At 41.0% G+C, this 16,850-nt stretch overlaps 1 long non-coding RNA gene across 1 annotated transcript in view; it reads right to left on the bottom strand.

Annotated features, from left to right (window-relative positions):
• Positions 1–380: 380 nt before the first annotated feature.
• The window catches only part of LOC137499036 (uncharacterized), a 54,590-nt gene continuing 38,120 nt past the window's right edge, over positions 381–16,850 (bottom strand). The window contains exons 2-3 of the long non-coding RNA XR_011017984.1: positions 15,030–15,194; positions 381–1,730 (exon numbers count right to left, since the gene is read on the bottom strand). This is a non-coding gene — a long non-coding RNA (uncharacterized lncRNA). The remainder of the gene's footprint in view (positions 1,731–15,029; positions 15,195–16,850) is intronic.

Raw genomic sequence — 16,850 nt, 5'->3', positions numbered from 1 at the left:
CCTTAAATAAGGTACAACCCCAGCATTTGCCTGGTGTAAAAATGGGGAAACCACGGAAAACCATCTTCAGGGCTGCTGACAGTGGGATTCGAACCCACTATCTCCCGGATGCAAGCTCACAGCCGCGCGCCCCTAACCGCATGGCCAACTCGCCTGGTCGTTAGCCAACAGCCACTATTTGTCGTTAACATATCAACCCTAAACGATTTGTTCACTTAGCTTAATGACGACAGCACTCCAACTTTCTAAGAAAAGGAACTTCGTAACATATTGGTATCTAATTGTAAACCGGTCAATAGGTCTGGCCAGAGGCCAAACACCTCGATTGTGAGGGTATATATATATATATATATATATATATATATATATATATATATATATGACAATGTAATCTCTGTATAACTGTCGGTATACGAGCACTTCCAGTGTTGGGAGAATTATAACTTGGAATATGAGAGGGCATTTCCAGACGAAGACAGTTCACAGTTCGAGAAAATTAGAAGGACGGTGCTCATTCAGACAGCAGGATTTAGCCTGCGCGAATAGGGGAGTTCAGTAAAATGCAGTTCTTTGCTCAAACAGAGGGAAGTCCGAGTAGGAGTCTCATGTTCTTTATATTCTGCAAAGTCAACAAGATGACAGTGGAAGGCATATGGTATCTAAAGTAGAAATGGATTTTTGTACTATTTAATTAGAAAAGAGAATCACGTCGAATAGTTTACTCATTTTGAGATGTGTGAGGTTAAGACCCGTCACCAAAATTTTGGCCCCGGGGTGAGGGATGTTCGTCGTGTTGGTGGAGACCGTTCCTTTAAAGGGGAAAAGCAACACTGTTATCTCTAATTTCACATAATGGGCGTGCACAGTACAGTTAAACTAGGCCCAGTAAGCTAAAATACTATATTCTAAAACTCCTATTGCCTCTACGCAATTCCCTTTAAATGTCTATAAATAAATTTTACCAAATACAATTCCATTAAAACCACACCCGGGCGACTGGAGTGGGACACTGATGATGATAATTCCATTAAATTACAACTATTTGAAGCAGATTGTTCCATTCCCCCAAAATGACAAACCACAGACCTTATCAATTCCTTGTCCAAGATCGTTAAGACTAGCCGGACTTGATATGCTGCTTATCAAATCTTATTTCCAGATATCTACCACTACTGGGCATATTCTAAATAACTCATTGTGCAAAGGACATTTCTCTGCTGTTCAGAATATTTCTTCAATATTATACGATTTCTCTCTCTGAAGATGACTTACCTTCCTCTTCCTTCATCTTGTAAGATAAGCTGCCACATGTGCTTCTCCTTTTTTGCTGGCTGGAAGACTATCCATCTTCTGAGCAGTCTTCAAACTTCCTTCTGCAAGTTGACGACACACTTTCCAACATCGAATCCGCTTCGACATCTTCTATCTTGAAAGAGCAGATTCTATTATCTTGTTTGTAATACTGCTACCCATCATTCTGTGCCCCATATGCTTCTCTTTTCTTGCTGACTGGACAGCTATCATCTTCTAACCAGTCTGCCAACTAACTGCTGCAAGTTGGCAACACACTTTCCCTCATCGAAACCCCTTAGAAATCGTCTCATGACTGACGAGGTTCTATTGCCTGATTTGTGGAACTGGAGCCATCAGTTTGCAAGTGTAAGCCGCATTAGCGTTTCATACAGCACACGCCCGGCGACTGAAGATCTCTCGGTGGAATTTTCGATTTTCTAGAACGAAAAAAATAAACAAGGAGTGTGCATTACTTACACAAAATTAAAGGTTTGCCTCCACACCACCACCACCACCACCACCGCCACTATTATTAATATTATTATTATTAGTAGTAGTAATAATTAAGTTCTATGAGTTCTATCGAGCTCCACAGATGGGGAAAATGCTATAAAATTAATTCAGACAGGAAGACGACGATAATAATAATAATAATAATAATAATAATAATAATAATAATAATAATAATACCCGTGTGGGGATTTACCGGTTACCTCCACCGGGCGCGTCCCATTGGAATTGGGGAAGCTCGCTGGCTCTGCCGCCAGCAGGGTCAGAGGGTAGTAGGGAAATAAAATACCACCGTGAAAAAAAACTGGTCCCTTGCCAGGGTTACGGCGAAGTCTGGTAAATGACCAGAAGCCAGAAAACATCTTGAGGCAACCTCTAGGGCTAACAACCCTAGTTGTAAAAGGATGGGTACCCGTCCAAAGCAAAGTCAAGTCAAGTCAAAAAGCATGATGGCACAACATCTCAAGAAACATACCCCAGGGGGTAAATCTTCGGATAAATCCCTCGTCGTGAACACCACGGCGCACGAGTCTCGTTCGGATTCTGGAGGAGACTCGACATCATGCAAGAGACGAGTCGGAGCGTCTCGGTGTACCCCGAAGAGTCAAAAACTCAGGCCAAAATCTAAAACCTTTCTAGCAACTTTCAACATAAATTCACTTACACAAACTGGCAAGCTGAAAACCCTTACCAAAGCTCTTCACGAAAATCAAATATCCATAATGGCCCTACAGGAAACAAGGTACCCAGATGAAGAGGTTTTTGAATCCGAAGGCTACCGATTTTTCAAGAGCAAAGCGCAAAGAGGAATCCTCAATGGAGCTGTGATGCTTGGAACCGCGTTTGCTGTTAGAACCAAGATCCTTAAATCGGTTGCAAATTTCGAACCTGTGAATGACAGATTGTCTATACTCACAATTAAATGCGCAAACAAAACCTACGCCCTAGTTAACGCACATGCTCCTACAAACGATAAGAACAAGTCTGGCCCAGACGAAGTTGATAATTTCTGGGATCTACTGGATGAAAAATTAAACAAAATCCCCAAACACCATGTCAAGCTTCTTTTGGGCGACTTCAATGCCCAACTAGGTCGTGAACAGAAGTACAAGAAAGTTATAGGAAATTACCCTACTCACAAAAGAACCAATCCCAACGGCAAAAGACTGGTGTCCATTTGCGAAAATCACAACCTGCAGGTCATGTCGACCCAGTTTCGCCATCTACCCAGAAAGCAAATGACTTGGCGTTCTCCCACCCAAGCTTTCGGAGAGTTCCAAATTGATCATGTTGCAATCTCCAGGAGAAACAGCCCCGAGATTATGTCAAGGTAAAGAAAGGCATCAATGTGGCCTCAGATCATTATATGTCTCTTATCAAATTCAAACCAATTCCCGCAAACACAAGGAAGACAACCAAACAGATCACACGCTTCGACAATGATAAACTTCGGCAAAGAGTCGAGGAGTTCCACGAGAAGGCTAGACCAAATGACTGTGACTTTAACAACGCCAAAAGTCTCCTTGTTGAGGCCGCCAAAGACGTTGCAGAAATCAAGAGAAGCAAAAAGCATGCCTGGTGGAATAGTACCTGCGAATCAGTCCTCCAAGAAAGACTCAATGCGTGGAAACGGTACAACTCTACGAAATCAGAAAATGATTGGAAAACCTACAAAACCCAACGTACCCAAGCAGCTAGGGTGTTCAGAACTGAGAAACGTAAATACGAAAAATCTCTCATTGAAAAGATAGAACAAAACTTTAGGAAGAATGAAAGCAGAGAGTACTACAGAGCCTTCAAACACAAACTCACTGGCTATAAACCACCATCTCTATGCTTTGAGCGAAAGGACGGCACACTGGCGACGTCAAATGAAGAAAATTGCAGCATTCTGGCAGATTACTTCAAGAATTTACTTAATTGCTCTAAACCGCAAAGCGCCATTGAGACCAAGGAACCCTTACTCAGGTACCCAGATTCCAGACCACCCAACAGAGATGAGATCAAGCGCCATATTGCCCGTCTCAAAAATAACAAAGCGCCGGGGGAAGACTCAGTAGTAGCAGAACTATGGAAATATGCCCCAGAGGAATCACTTGATATCTTGCAAAAGCAAATAGAAGAAATTTGGAACAATGAGACCCTACCCGAAGATTGGAAAATAGATTTTATCCATGCATTACACAAAAAAGGCAGCATGAAGAACATCAACAACTACAGAGGAATATCTTTGCTAAACGTGACTTACAAAATTCTATCACTTGCCATCCTGGAGCGTTTGGAAGCACAAGTCGAACATCAAATAGGTGAATACCAAGGAGGGTTCAGAAAAGGTCGCTCAACAGCTGAACAGATCCAAAATCTCAAAACGATCATCAGATATTGTACACTAAGGTCCAAGCAGTATGTGTCTGTCTTTGTGGACTTTAAGAAAGCGTACGACTCCATTGACCGGGAAGTCCTGCTAAACATCTTAAATGAATTTGGAGTCGATTTGAAACTGCTGGCATTAATTAGAGCCACACTGACCGATACAAAATCCAAGGTGAAGTTCCACGGATGTCTCTCACATTCCTTTGACATCAAAACAGGAGTCCGACAAGGTGATGGGCTATCCCCGATACTCTTCAACTGTGTTCTTGAAAAGATCATCAGAACCTGGCGGGTGAGATTACAGGAAACCAACTACAGTCCACTGAGAATAGGAACCAAATCCAAGGGGATCGCAACAGACTGTTTAGCATTTGCCGATGATATTGCTGTTCTCTCAAACGACATAGAAACCGCTAGAGCTCAAGTTGAAATTTTAAAGGAAATTGCCGAACAAACTGGTTTGCAGATATCGTTTGAGAAAACAGAAGTAATGACTAACATCAAAGAGGCTCCACCAAAACTCCATACAAAATACGGGGACATCATCCAAGTAGACAAATTCAAATGCCTGGGTGAGATCATCATGAAAAATGGACTGGACAAAGAAGCACTTCAGGAGCGAGTGCGCAAACTGGAAATAGCATACCAAACATCCCGCACAATCTACAACAAAAAATGCCTTTCCCAAAACACCAAGATACGTCACTATGAAACAGTTCTGAAGCCAGTAGTTCTATATGCAGCCGAAACCCTGTCTCTAAATGCCAACAAAGGACTCCTTGAAGAACTGGAGAAAAGAGAACGCAAAATTGTGAGAGGAATCTTGGGATCAAAGTACAGAAATAGAATCCATCAAAAGAGATCCAACAAGGAAGTCTACAGCAAAATAGAGAAAATTACTGACACAATCAGAAAAAGACGGGCACGATTTTACGGTCATCTGAAAAGAATGGACGGAAGAAAGTTAACTAAAGAAATCTTTTAAATTTTTGATTCAAATCCCAAAACTACAATTCCCTGGTTTAGAAATACCAAAGAAGACCTGCAAATGCTACATATCTCAGCTGAAGACGCCCTTAACAGAGATCTCTTCCGCAAGAAAATATTGACGAACGGGCTAAACCGAGACGAGCAACCGAAGAGAAGACACGGTGCCCCTTGGACAGGGGAGCGTAAGCAGGCCCACTCACAAAGAATGAGGGAAATTTGGGCTCTAAAGAAGGCCAAGTTCAGTGTCAAATGCAACAAGACTTAACGTGGTCCTTGATGGCCCCAGCGAATTATATAATAATAATAATAATAATAATAATAATAATAATAATAATAATAATAATAATAATAGTCAGATCAGTTATTAAAGACAGAGAAATGTGAGTGGAAAATATTGAGGAAAATCTTTTGTCCAGTCTATTTAGAGGGAATCTGGATTAAAGGGAAGTTTCGAGAGCTTTATCAGCATTCTGAATTATCGACACCATAAAGGCGACTCAAGTTCCATGGCCACATTCTCGGAACAATGACAGGCACACCAAAAGGATTCTCAACCTTGCTCTCTCAATGAAAGTCAAGAACAAGTGATTTAGTGAAATAGAAAAAGATCGTAAGGAAACTGGCATCCCACAGGAAATTATTCAAGATCTTCTCCAATTCAAAAAAAAAGCAGTCAACATAAATCATTTGCTGAGAAAATGAATACCAAGACTACAGAACGGAAGAAAATTTTCAGTGCCCAGATGAAGAGATTTTGGGAGAATAAAAATCAAAATCAGGTCAACAAGTTCAATCGAGCTCCACAGATGGGAATAATGCTATAAAATTAATTCAGACAGGAAGACGACAATAATAATAATAATAATAATAATAATAATAATAATAATAATAATAATAATAATATATCGAAGCATCGAACTGACCGCATGCTTAACGAGTATGTGCCTTTGCATCTGATAAAAGAAGGCATATTCTGCTCGCGATTTTGCATGAAAAGTGTTGAAATTCACTAGAGTGCAAAGTCAAACTAGATTAAGGGGAGAGGAAGGTACACAGAGAAACATATTTTGCAACTACCATCATTCGCCCACGAAGTATACAAACAATTAGCATGGGTCTGAAAGACTAAACGCCAGTACTGAAGAGATTAAGCGTACTGAATCGCGTTGGTGACGGGAGAATGATTTCGTGAAATCAGACCAAGGAAGAGAAGAGATCGACATGACACGTCTTGAAGCACCCAGGACTTGTTTTTGAAGGAAGTAAGGACAGTAGGGGAAGACCAAGGAACGAGTGCCATGAGAGAGATGCTTCAAATCAGTCTTAGGACCCATAACGACAACAGCCACCACCACCAGCACCACAGGTGCCTACAGAAACCTATAAAAATATGCAGAAAATACCATTGTCTGCTGTCCATCTCACAACTTTGTCCAGTTTCTTTTGCAATCGCTCACAATCATGCAACTTATTTAGTACTCTATACAGTATAACATTATTTGCAGAAGACCGATTCCATCTTTTTACTCTTATCATTTATATTTCTTACGTAAGATTCAAATTTATGTTTACTGTTATCGTTTTATAATTTCATTCCGTCTGAATGATTGAAGTTCCTAAAAAAAAATTACTTTTATATAACCTATACGCTAAAGTAGTTATCTAAATCCAAAGAAAAAATATTAGAGGACGTAGATTTGTAATTCGTGCTGGCCTTTGGCCCCGGGTTCGTTTTGAAGCTTTACTGGTTAATTCCGATGGCTTACGGGCTGGGTGTGTGTGCCTTCTTCATCGTTACAGTAGAATTCATCATAGACGCGCAGGTCGCGTATACGACGTCTGCAACCAGGCCCCTTCGGAGGCCACATATTATTATTATTATTATTATTATTATTATTATTATTATTATTATTATTATTATTATCTGTTCAGTACTGTGTAGTTCATTTTCAGAAAATCATGGAGGACTGTACAGCACTGGTCCATTCATATGTCTCGAGATGATCTTCCTCCGCGCCGGACATGCGAGCGCCCTAGGCCACATTTCGAAATGTTCCTTCAATACGTAAAATTACGCAAATTTTGCGCAAATCATTAGAGTTATGAATATATATATTTTTTTACAATTTTCCTTATGTAGCACCGGCACAGATAGGTTTTATGGCGATGATAAAGTCTAGGAGTGGGAAGGAAGCAACCGTGGCCTTAATTAAGATACAATTCCAACATTTGCCTGATGAGAAAATGGGATACCACGGAAAGGGCTGCCGACAGTGGAGTTCGAACCCACTATCAGCCGAACGCAAGCTCACAGCTACGCGACCCTAACCGCGCTACCAACTCGCTCGATGAGTTTCTAAGAGAAATTAGTCGATCACTTACGGTCATATCTAAGTCAAAGCAGCTTGTCTTGCCTTGTTTTAGACTCTTTGCATCTAAGTCTTATAACCACACGTCATAAATGATGGACTTCTGACCAATTACGTTTCAAGTGAGGAGTGCATACCAAGCTGTAAAATTACCACTGACATTGTACCATATAATCAATTACTATATACTACAGTAGTTCGTAGCTTATATTGGAAAAGTGACTTACAAGTCCTCAAATAAATCACATTTTTATATTATATGTGATCTTTGGACTCTGGTTAAGACCCAATAGTTGTGGTAGTAGTAATAATAATAATAATAATAATAATAATAATAATAATAATAATAATAATAATAACGTGTTTTACTCGTATTTATCTACCACATTTTCCTAAAAATGCGACCTAAAAAGCGGGGCACTAGGTATATTCATGAAGTTAGTAAATCGAACTCGATTAGGATTTAAATACTTTTCAAACATTATGAAATATCCCTTTGGTAAAATTTAATGATCATAAATACGTCCTTCAATAAAACGTGTGACGCGAAGTTACCTAGCAACCGCGCAGACTGAGATGTGAAGTTCTTGATGGATGGCCATCACATACAGATTCACGACCTGCGCAGCTTCCTTTATACAGATTTCAAGGTATTGTTGATAGGTAACATGTCGCACATTTTGTTACATGGCCCTTATTTTCTTAAACATATTTTCGGATTATCCCTAGCTCTAAGTTATTTATGTCAATAATCAAGCATCACGATTTCGCATAAGTTGCATTTTATTATGTTCTGTAACATGTTACTGTATGTAATCAAGTAAGCATTGAAAGTTTGCAGGATTCCATTCTTAGCTAAATACTCTCCCCTGCGAATTACGCTTTCATTTTACTGCACAGATATAGGAAAGTCAGCCTCTGTGGTGCAGTGGTTAGTTTGATTAGCTGCCACCCCCCTCCCCCTCAGAGGTCCGGCCCTGCCACGATTCTAATGTTATTAAAAGTATTTGGGCAGTAAGTAGGATAGTGTGCGTTGAAAAGTGGTACGAGGGCTGGAACGGGGTCCACACAGCCTCGGGAGTCAGCTGAGTAGAGGGGGTTCGATTCCCACCTCGGCCATTCTGAAAGAGGTTTTCCATCCTTTCCCACTTCTCCTCCAGGTAAATGAAGCTATGGTACCTAATGTAAGGCCACGGTCGCTTCCTTCCCTCATCCTTGCCTATCCATGCAAATCTTCCCATTCCCCCAGAAGGTCCCTGTTCAGCATAGCAGGTGAGGCCACCTAGGCGAGGTACTGGTCCTGCACCCCAGTTTTAAACCCCATCCCCCGTACCGAAGTCTTCAGGACGCTGCCCTTGGGGCGATGGAAGTAGCATCAATCGCTGAGTCTGAGGAAAAGAATAAACCCTGGAGGGTAAAAGAATGATCAAGAAAAAGTATGCTTACTATCAGCACTCGTGCAATATGCACATTTGACATAACTCTTACGGCTGGAGGACAGAAAGTTAGCGTCGCAAAATGTGTGATGCGAATGTACCAGCAACGGTGTTGGCTGTGATGTGAAGTATGTTCGCCCTAATAGAGGACTAAGGAATTAAAGGAAGATGATCAAAAGAGTAATAAGGAGGAATTTGTGTTGAAAATAGGGCTGCGATGAGAATTTATGATAAAACTAGCTGTTACCCACAGCTTCGCTCGCGACGATTTGGTAAGTTGATAAAAATTAATTGTACCTCGGTATTGCAGTAAGACATTATCTGAAAACCCCTTTAGTATAAAAAACTCACCGAAAAATTGCATTTCATTTACCCCAGAGCCTCTTTGTAAACCACGTTTGTGCCATTGGCTTTTGGGGCTAAGATGACCAGGCTCCTGGCAGAGCTAAATCTGGAACATGCGACATGGAACTCCACATGTGAGAAAGTGTCTTCTTTTAAGTCGAAAAGAAAAGGGTTTCTTTATTTCTAAAGGAGATTACAAATACCGATTTTCACGTCTGTAACATCTTAGTTTGTGAGATATAAGGTTCCTCAGAAAGAGAATTCAACTCTTAACATATTTTCGATCCAGCTTAAGTTGATTATCGGGAAAAAAAAGTACACGTTTCTTTATTTTTAAAGGAGATTACAAATACGAATTTTCACGTCTGTAACATGTTAAGTTTGAGATATACTGTAGATATAATCATTTTAAAAACTTCCCCACTCGTTGTCTGAGTGGTCAGCGTTGAGGCCTTTGGTTCACAGGGTTCCGGGTACGATTCCGGGCTCGGTCGGGGATTTCCTTCGCGTGTGATTAATTCATCTGGCTAGGGGACAGGTTGTTTGTATTTGTCCCAACACACTCCTCTTCATATTCACTCAACACAACACATTACCAACCACAACAGGAACATGCAATAGTAATTACATCCCTAGACATATGGTTGGCGCCAGGAAGGGCATCCAGCCGTCAAACAGGGTCAAATGCACATTTGCGACCCCACAGGTGTGGGAAAAGCGGTAGAAGAAGAAAAGACTCATTTTAATTCACCCGTTTTCATTATTATTTAACCCCCTTAAGTGGATTTTCTAAAAAAAAAAAGGGTGTTCATTTATATTTAAAGGAGATTCCTAGTACCCATTTTAACAGTCTGTAACATCTTCAGTTTTCTCCTTTTGCTAGTTGCTTTACGTCGCACCGACACGGATAGGTCTTATGGCGACGATGGGATAGGGAAGGCCTAGGAATGGGAAGGAAGCGGCCGTGGCCTTAAGTAAGGTACAGCCCCAGCATTTGCCTGGTGAGAAAATGGGAAAGCACGGAAAACCATCTTCAGGACTGCCGACAGTGGGATTCGAACCTACTATCTCCCAATTAGTGGATGCTGGCCGCACTTACGCGACTGCAGGTATCGAGCTCGGTTTTCAGTTTCTTAGATATATGTATCCTCATATAAATAATTCAAATCTTTCCTCACTTCTTTTCACCTTCTCTCCCCTCCCTCTTTCATCAACCCTTAGGTGGATTTTCTGAAAACAAAAATTTGTGTTCTTTTATTTTTAAAGGAGATTCTAGATACCAGTTTTCATGTCCGTATCATGTTAGGTTGTTTGTGATATAAAAACCAAGCCGCATGGCACTACAGCCCTTGAAGGGCCTTGGCCTACCAAGCGACGCTGCTCAGCCCGAAGAACTGCAGATTGTGAGGTGTCGTGAGGTCAGCACATCTCGGCCGTTATTCTTGGTTTTCGAGACCGAGGTCGCTATCTCACCGTCAGATAGCTCCTCAATTCTAATCACGTAGGCTGAGTGGACCTCGAACCAGCCCTCAGGTCCAGGTAAAAATCCATGACCTGGCCGGGAATCGAACCCGGGGCCTCCGGGGGAGAGGCAGGGACGCTACCCCTACACCATGGGGCCGGCTTTTTGTGATATATTGTAGACTAGCAAATGTACCCGTGCTTCGCTACGGTATTCTAATTTGTTTTCGAATATCGAAGTAAATACTGTACATCCAGTGAATAAGATTGTTTTAAAATTGCATGTCTCTTAGCGTTAACCGAGAAACAGCATGGGGAGGTCCCCGTACGTTGTTTCCAATGTAAAGTGTTTGTTACGTATTTGTGATGGTAACGGCAGGCTCACTTGCCTACTGCCATTCACAATCGAGTTGGGAAGTTAACATTACGTATAACTGCAGGCCCCATTGCCTACTGCGCGGTCACAATCAATTTGGGGAGTTTTCGTTACAATGGCAGCTTCCTTTCCTACTTCCAGACAGATAACAGTTGAGGAGTTTCTATTATAATGGCAGGCAACTACCCTACTATCAGTCGAAATTGAGTTGGGCAGTTATCATTATAATGTCAGGCCCCTTTTCCTACTGCCAGCCAGCTTACTGCCAGTCACACCAAACTGGTGAGATTCCATCAAAATAGCAGGGCACTATGCCTGATGCCAGTCAAATTTTAGATGGGTACATTTGTTTATAATGGCGGGCACCCTGGCCTGCAGCGAAACACAATCGGGTAGGGGAGTTTTAAACAAAACTGCATGCTCCCTTGCCTTCTACAAGTCAAATCGAGAAGTGAACTATTCATTACAATGGTAAGCCTTCCTTACCAATGCCAGTTACACAGGAGTTGGAGAAGGACCCCATTCCTACTGCCAGTCAAAGTCGGTGTGGCGAGTACTGATTACAATAGCAGACACACCCTTTCTCGATCGCTACAAATCGACATCAGTGAATATATATAGATCGACATACGAAAGTATATGCGTGTTTACAATATTGTAGACTTTCATTTACAGATTAACTGCTGCTAAACGTACGTCATATCGACAAACGATTGTACCATAAGACGCCGGATTTAGTGGCCTAAATGGCTGGTTCTATGATATCTCATCTATTCTTGGGTCATATTGAGTTAGAAACGTTGAACAGGATAAAGATTTTGTAAGGTTATTTCACATTTCATTACTTTTCGGATAATTATGTGACAGCTACGTACATAGCATTTGGCTCATATATGGCTACTGGGTGGGCCAATTTTCGTGAAGAGTTAGATGATTGTGTATTTCATATAAGTAATTTGAACGTACGAATTATGCATGTGAAAATTCCAAATTGACTTAACATCGATTAATAGAGAAAAATCAAACGTAAAAGGGATACAGATACGGCAAAAAGTCATAAGACCAAGGTTGTAGATCATTCCAAATTGAACGGAGATTGTGCAATCCGTTATGTGATAGGAATTTCCGAACGTGTGCACCACCATTAAAAATGCCTGCATATTTCGATATTCTTCGGGGATAAAAAGTGAAAAATTTAAAGATCTTCATTCCGTTCATTACACGCTAAAACGTATAATTCTGTCAAATTTAAATTTTCTTTTTAGTCTGGCAGATTATGCCGCAATCTGGATTTTGGGCGATGAGGGTAAAAATAAGGACTTTCAGGAAACCAAACCAAAAAAATATGCAGATGGTCATGATTACCCCTCAAACGGGTAGCTGTGCGAAAATTTCGCCAAAATAGTCAAGGTAGAGGCACACAGTCGTTACTTTTTACATGTATAATTCATACTTTCTATAAGAAATATAGAATCATCAACCTCTTCACGAAAATTGGCTCACCCTGTAGCCATATATGAGCCAAATGCTATGTATGTCGTTATTTATATGCATAGATAAGGAATCTGCTCCACGTACAACACCTTTTGGGCTATGTCAGCTGGACTTAACCTGCAAAACTGATCATTCATGATATCTCTCTTATTAATCATCCTGACGAAAAAATGCACATGAAAACAAAGTTTTAGAGATGGAATTCCATCACGTTTGGTCGATTTCCGGTCAGGTTGGTCTTGTGCGGAAGAGTAAAATCACCATTTCGGTCCCGTATAAACCGCCAGTCCATTTCGGGAACATGAAATGTTACTGACCTTTAAAAACTACCTTTGGACAGGTGGGTGCTAAATATAAAATTTGGTTGGAATATCTTCAGTAGTTTTCAAGTTGTAAGAAATACGCTTTACACGCTTGAGTTAAGTCCGATGGGACTTGTACCGAAAAACGGTCCGTTAATGATATCTTCCTTATTAGTAGTCTTACCGAAATGATGCACATGAGAAAAACGGTTTAGAAATTAATTTCCATTAAGTCAGGTAGATTTCTATTAAGTTTGGGATTTAAAAACAATATTTACCCTAAAACCAACCCAAGGACAGGTGGATTCTAAATATGAAGTTTGATGGAAATATATCCAGTAGATTCTAGCACTCGCGTACATACGGAGTAATTAACCCTTTCCCGCCCTTGGCGCCTTAAAGCGCCCGACTCTTCACTTTGCCTTCCGGTCCTTAGTAAATGATATGACTGAAGAGAACTGAAAAAAATATTTACAATATTTTTTTTGTTTTTACAATTTCCTTCACGTCGCACCGACAGAGACGATGAGATAGGAAAGGGCTAGGAGTGGGAAGGAAGCGGCCGTAGCCTTAATTAAGATAGACCATACAGCCCCAGCATTTGCCTGGTGTAAAAATGGGAAACCATGGAAAAGCATTCTCAGGGCTACCGACAGTTGAGTTCGAACCCACTATCTCCCGAATGCAAGTTCACAGCTACGTGACCCAAAACCCACAACCACTCGCTCAGTATCATGCGCAGCAGTGGCATTACAAGAAAGGAAAAGAAATACATTAAGTTAACCCCTAAACACTGAGTAATCATGGCCATGAGGTGCTAATTATACCCGTCAAAATAATCAGCAGTGTAAGAAATATGTTGAGAAATCAAAATTACTTTCTCATTATAATGTATCAATCTATTGGTTACGAAACAAAATTGTCTCTGTTAACCTACTTCTAACATTGGGATCATGTATGTATGATTTGCGAACACGATGCATACATATGCCTATATTCGTATACTCTTTCACTGGATTTTCTGGATACTCGCGTTCAAAGACATGGCCATTCAGTGAAAGGAAAATGTCTTCCCTTATATTTCCTAAAACATTAATTTCAGTCTTCACGGTAAAATCCAAAGAATCTCATTCGCGCCGACAGGGAAAACAACCATGAAGTCAGCGCAAGTAGGCCAATCCACATGGCGATAAGTGTCACACAAATTATTATTTTATTCGCACGAAAATGAATTTCAAATAAACATAACTGTGAAAGGATACTCCTTTGCCCTTTATGAACCTCATTGTGCAGCCATAAGCTGCCCAGGAGACTGACATTTTCCATAAGAGCAGTATAAGACTTAAATTTATCGAGAAACTCCACTAGCGATAGTGCCAAACAATCCAGCTTTTGCCAAACAGCGCGCTCGTTCAACTTCGCACGCGACTGCAGCGCCAATGGAGATATACGCGAGCAAATGCTGTACCAATTGTTTCTTTCTCCTCGTGTCATCGTCCCCAGTCCGACCCGTTGGCTGAACGGTCAGTGTACTGGCCTTCGGTTCAGAGGGTCCCGGGTTCGATTCCCGGCCGGGACGGGGATTTTAACCTTAATTGGTTAATTCCTACGGCATGGGGGCTGGGTGTATGTGTTGTCTTCATCATCATTTCATCCTCATCACGACGCGCAGGTCGCCTATGGGAGTCAAATAGAAAGACCTGCACCTGGCGAGCCGAACCCGTCCTGGGATATCCTGGCACTAAAAGCCATACGACATTTCATTTCATTTCATCGTCCCCAAGTGGGGCAGCTCTTTTCAGGCACGCCCCGATTGAATGTCAGCTGCATGTATCGTTTTAACCATGCACCGGCCCTCCTGCCATTCTTAAATTTCTGGCAGTACCGGGAATCGAACCCGGGCTACCAAGGACGGAAGCTAATAGTGCTAACCGTTAAGCTGCGGAGGTAGACATAATTTAAATAAACTTTTAGGGTAGTAAGTGCTGACGAGTACACACATATAGCACATGCCGAGGTCTAAAAGCTATTTGTATTACGCTGCCGTTTATAATAACACTTCCTTCCAAAGGTTGCTTACCTGGCATTTGTATCAATACACCTGTGGTGAACTTCCAAAGCTCTCGATCGAACTGTTTTCTGTCATCCTTTTAAGTGGATGTATCGGTATATACCAAGTGGAATGTTGTGTCAGGTTGGCTGAGAAGCAGGTCCACTCATCATTTCGGGAAGGTACACCAAATTCCTGGACATGAAAATAAAAGCATGCATCAAATTCCTGGATATGAAAACATGTCTGTAAAAGGCCTCTTTATGTGAACAAAAGTCTTGCACCAACTTCATATACAGGGCATTCAAAAGATTGCACACAAGCTCAGTACCCACACACTTCCTTTTGAAAAGGAATATTTTAGTAGTCTAGGAAGAAATCCTGCATCAAGACAAGCCTGGGAATGGCAGGAAAGGCATAATGGATAATAATTTATTTTATGTAATTTCCAAAAATGCTCCATATTCCCGGACCGTATGCTTACTTCGCCAGAGTTAAGTATTCCGATGTGATGCCTGAATTGATTGGCTGTGATAAACAACATTGTTGTTGTTTGAGTCATTAGTCCATAGACTGGTTTGATGCAGGCCTCCATGCCACCCTATCCTGTGCTAAACTTTTCATTTCTACGTAACTACTGCATCCTACATCTGCTCTAATCTGCTTGTCATATTCATACCCTGATCTACCCCTACCGTTCTTACCACCTACACTTCCTTTAAAAACCAAATGAACAAGACCTGGGTGTCTTAAGATGTGTTCTATCATTCTATTTCTTCTTCTCGTCAAATTCAGCCAAATCGATCTGCTCTCGCCAATTCGATTCAGTATCTCTTCATTTGTGATTCGATCTATCCATCTCACCTTCAGCATTCTTCTGTAACACCACATTTCAAAAGCTTCTATTCTCTTTCTTTCTGACCTAGTTATCGTCCATGTTTCACTTCCATACAATGCCACGCTCCACACGAAAGTCTTCAAAAACATCTTCCTAATTTCTATATCAATGTTTGAAGTGAGCATATTTCTTTTCTTAAAAAAGCTCTTCCTTGCTTGTGCTAATCTGCATTTTATGTCCCCCTTACTTCTGCCATCGTTAGTTATTTTACTACCCAAGTAACAATATTCATCTACTTCCTTAAAGACTTCATTTCCTAATTTAATATTTCCTGCATCACCTGCCTTCATTCGACTGCACCCCATTACTTTTGTTTTGGACTTATTTACTTTCACCCAAGACTTCGTCCATACCATTCAGCAGCTTCTCGAGATCTTCTGCAGTCTCAGATAAAATAACAATATCGTCGGCAAATCTCAAGGTTTTGATTTCCTCTCATTGGATTGTGATTCTCTTTCCAAATTCTTTTTTTTGATTTCCTTTACTGCCTGTTCCATGTAAACACTGAAAAGGAGGGGGGGACAAACTGCAGCCTTGCCTCACTCCTTTCTGGATTGATGCTTCTTTTTCAAAGCCCTCGATTCTTATCACTGCAGACTGATTTTTATACAGATTGTAGATAATTCGTCGTTCTCAGTATTTGATGCCAATCACCTTCAGAATCGTAAATAGCTTGGTCCAATCAACATTATCGAATGCCTTTTCTATATCTATGAATGCCATGTACTTGGGATTGTCCTTCTTGATTCGATCCTCTAAGATCAGACGTAAAGTCAGGATTGCTTCACGTGTTCCTACATTTCTTCTGAACCCAAATTGATCTTCTCCCAACTCAGCTTCAACTTGTCAACGTACAGTGTCTAATTTCACTGTGTGCACAAAATAATTACTATTACTTCGCTGATTGTGTCACTGCTTACATTCCAAAGCTTGCCATGACAAAGAGTTTAGTC

The sequence above is a fragment of the Anabrus simplex genome, chromosome 3, assembly GCF_040414725.1.
Source record: "Anabrus simplex isolate iqAnaSimp1 chromosome 3, ASM4041472v1, whole genome shotgun sequence".
In the NCBI taxonomy this organism is placed as follows: Eukaryota; Metazoa; Arthropoda; class Insecta; order Orthoptera; family Tettigoniidae; genus Anabrus; species Anabrus simplex.
This window is presented reverse-complemented; position numbering and strand designations above follow the sequence as displayed.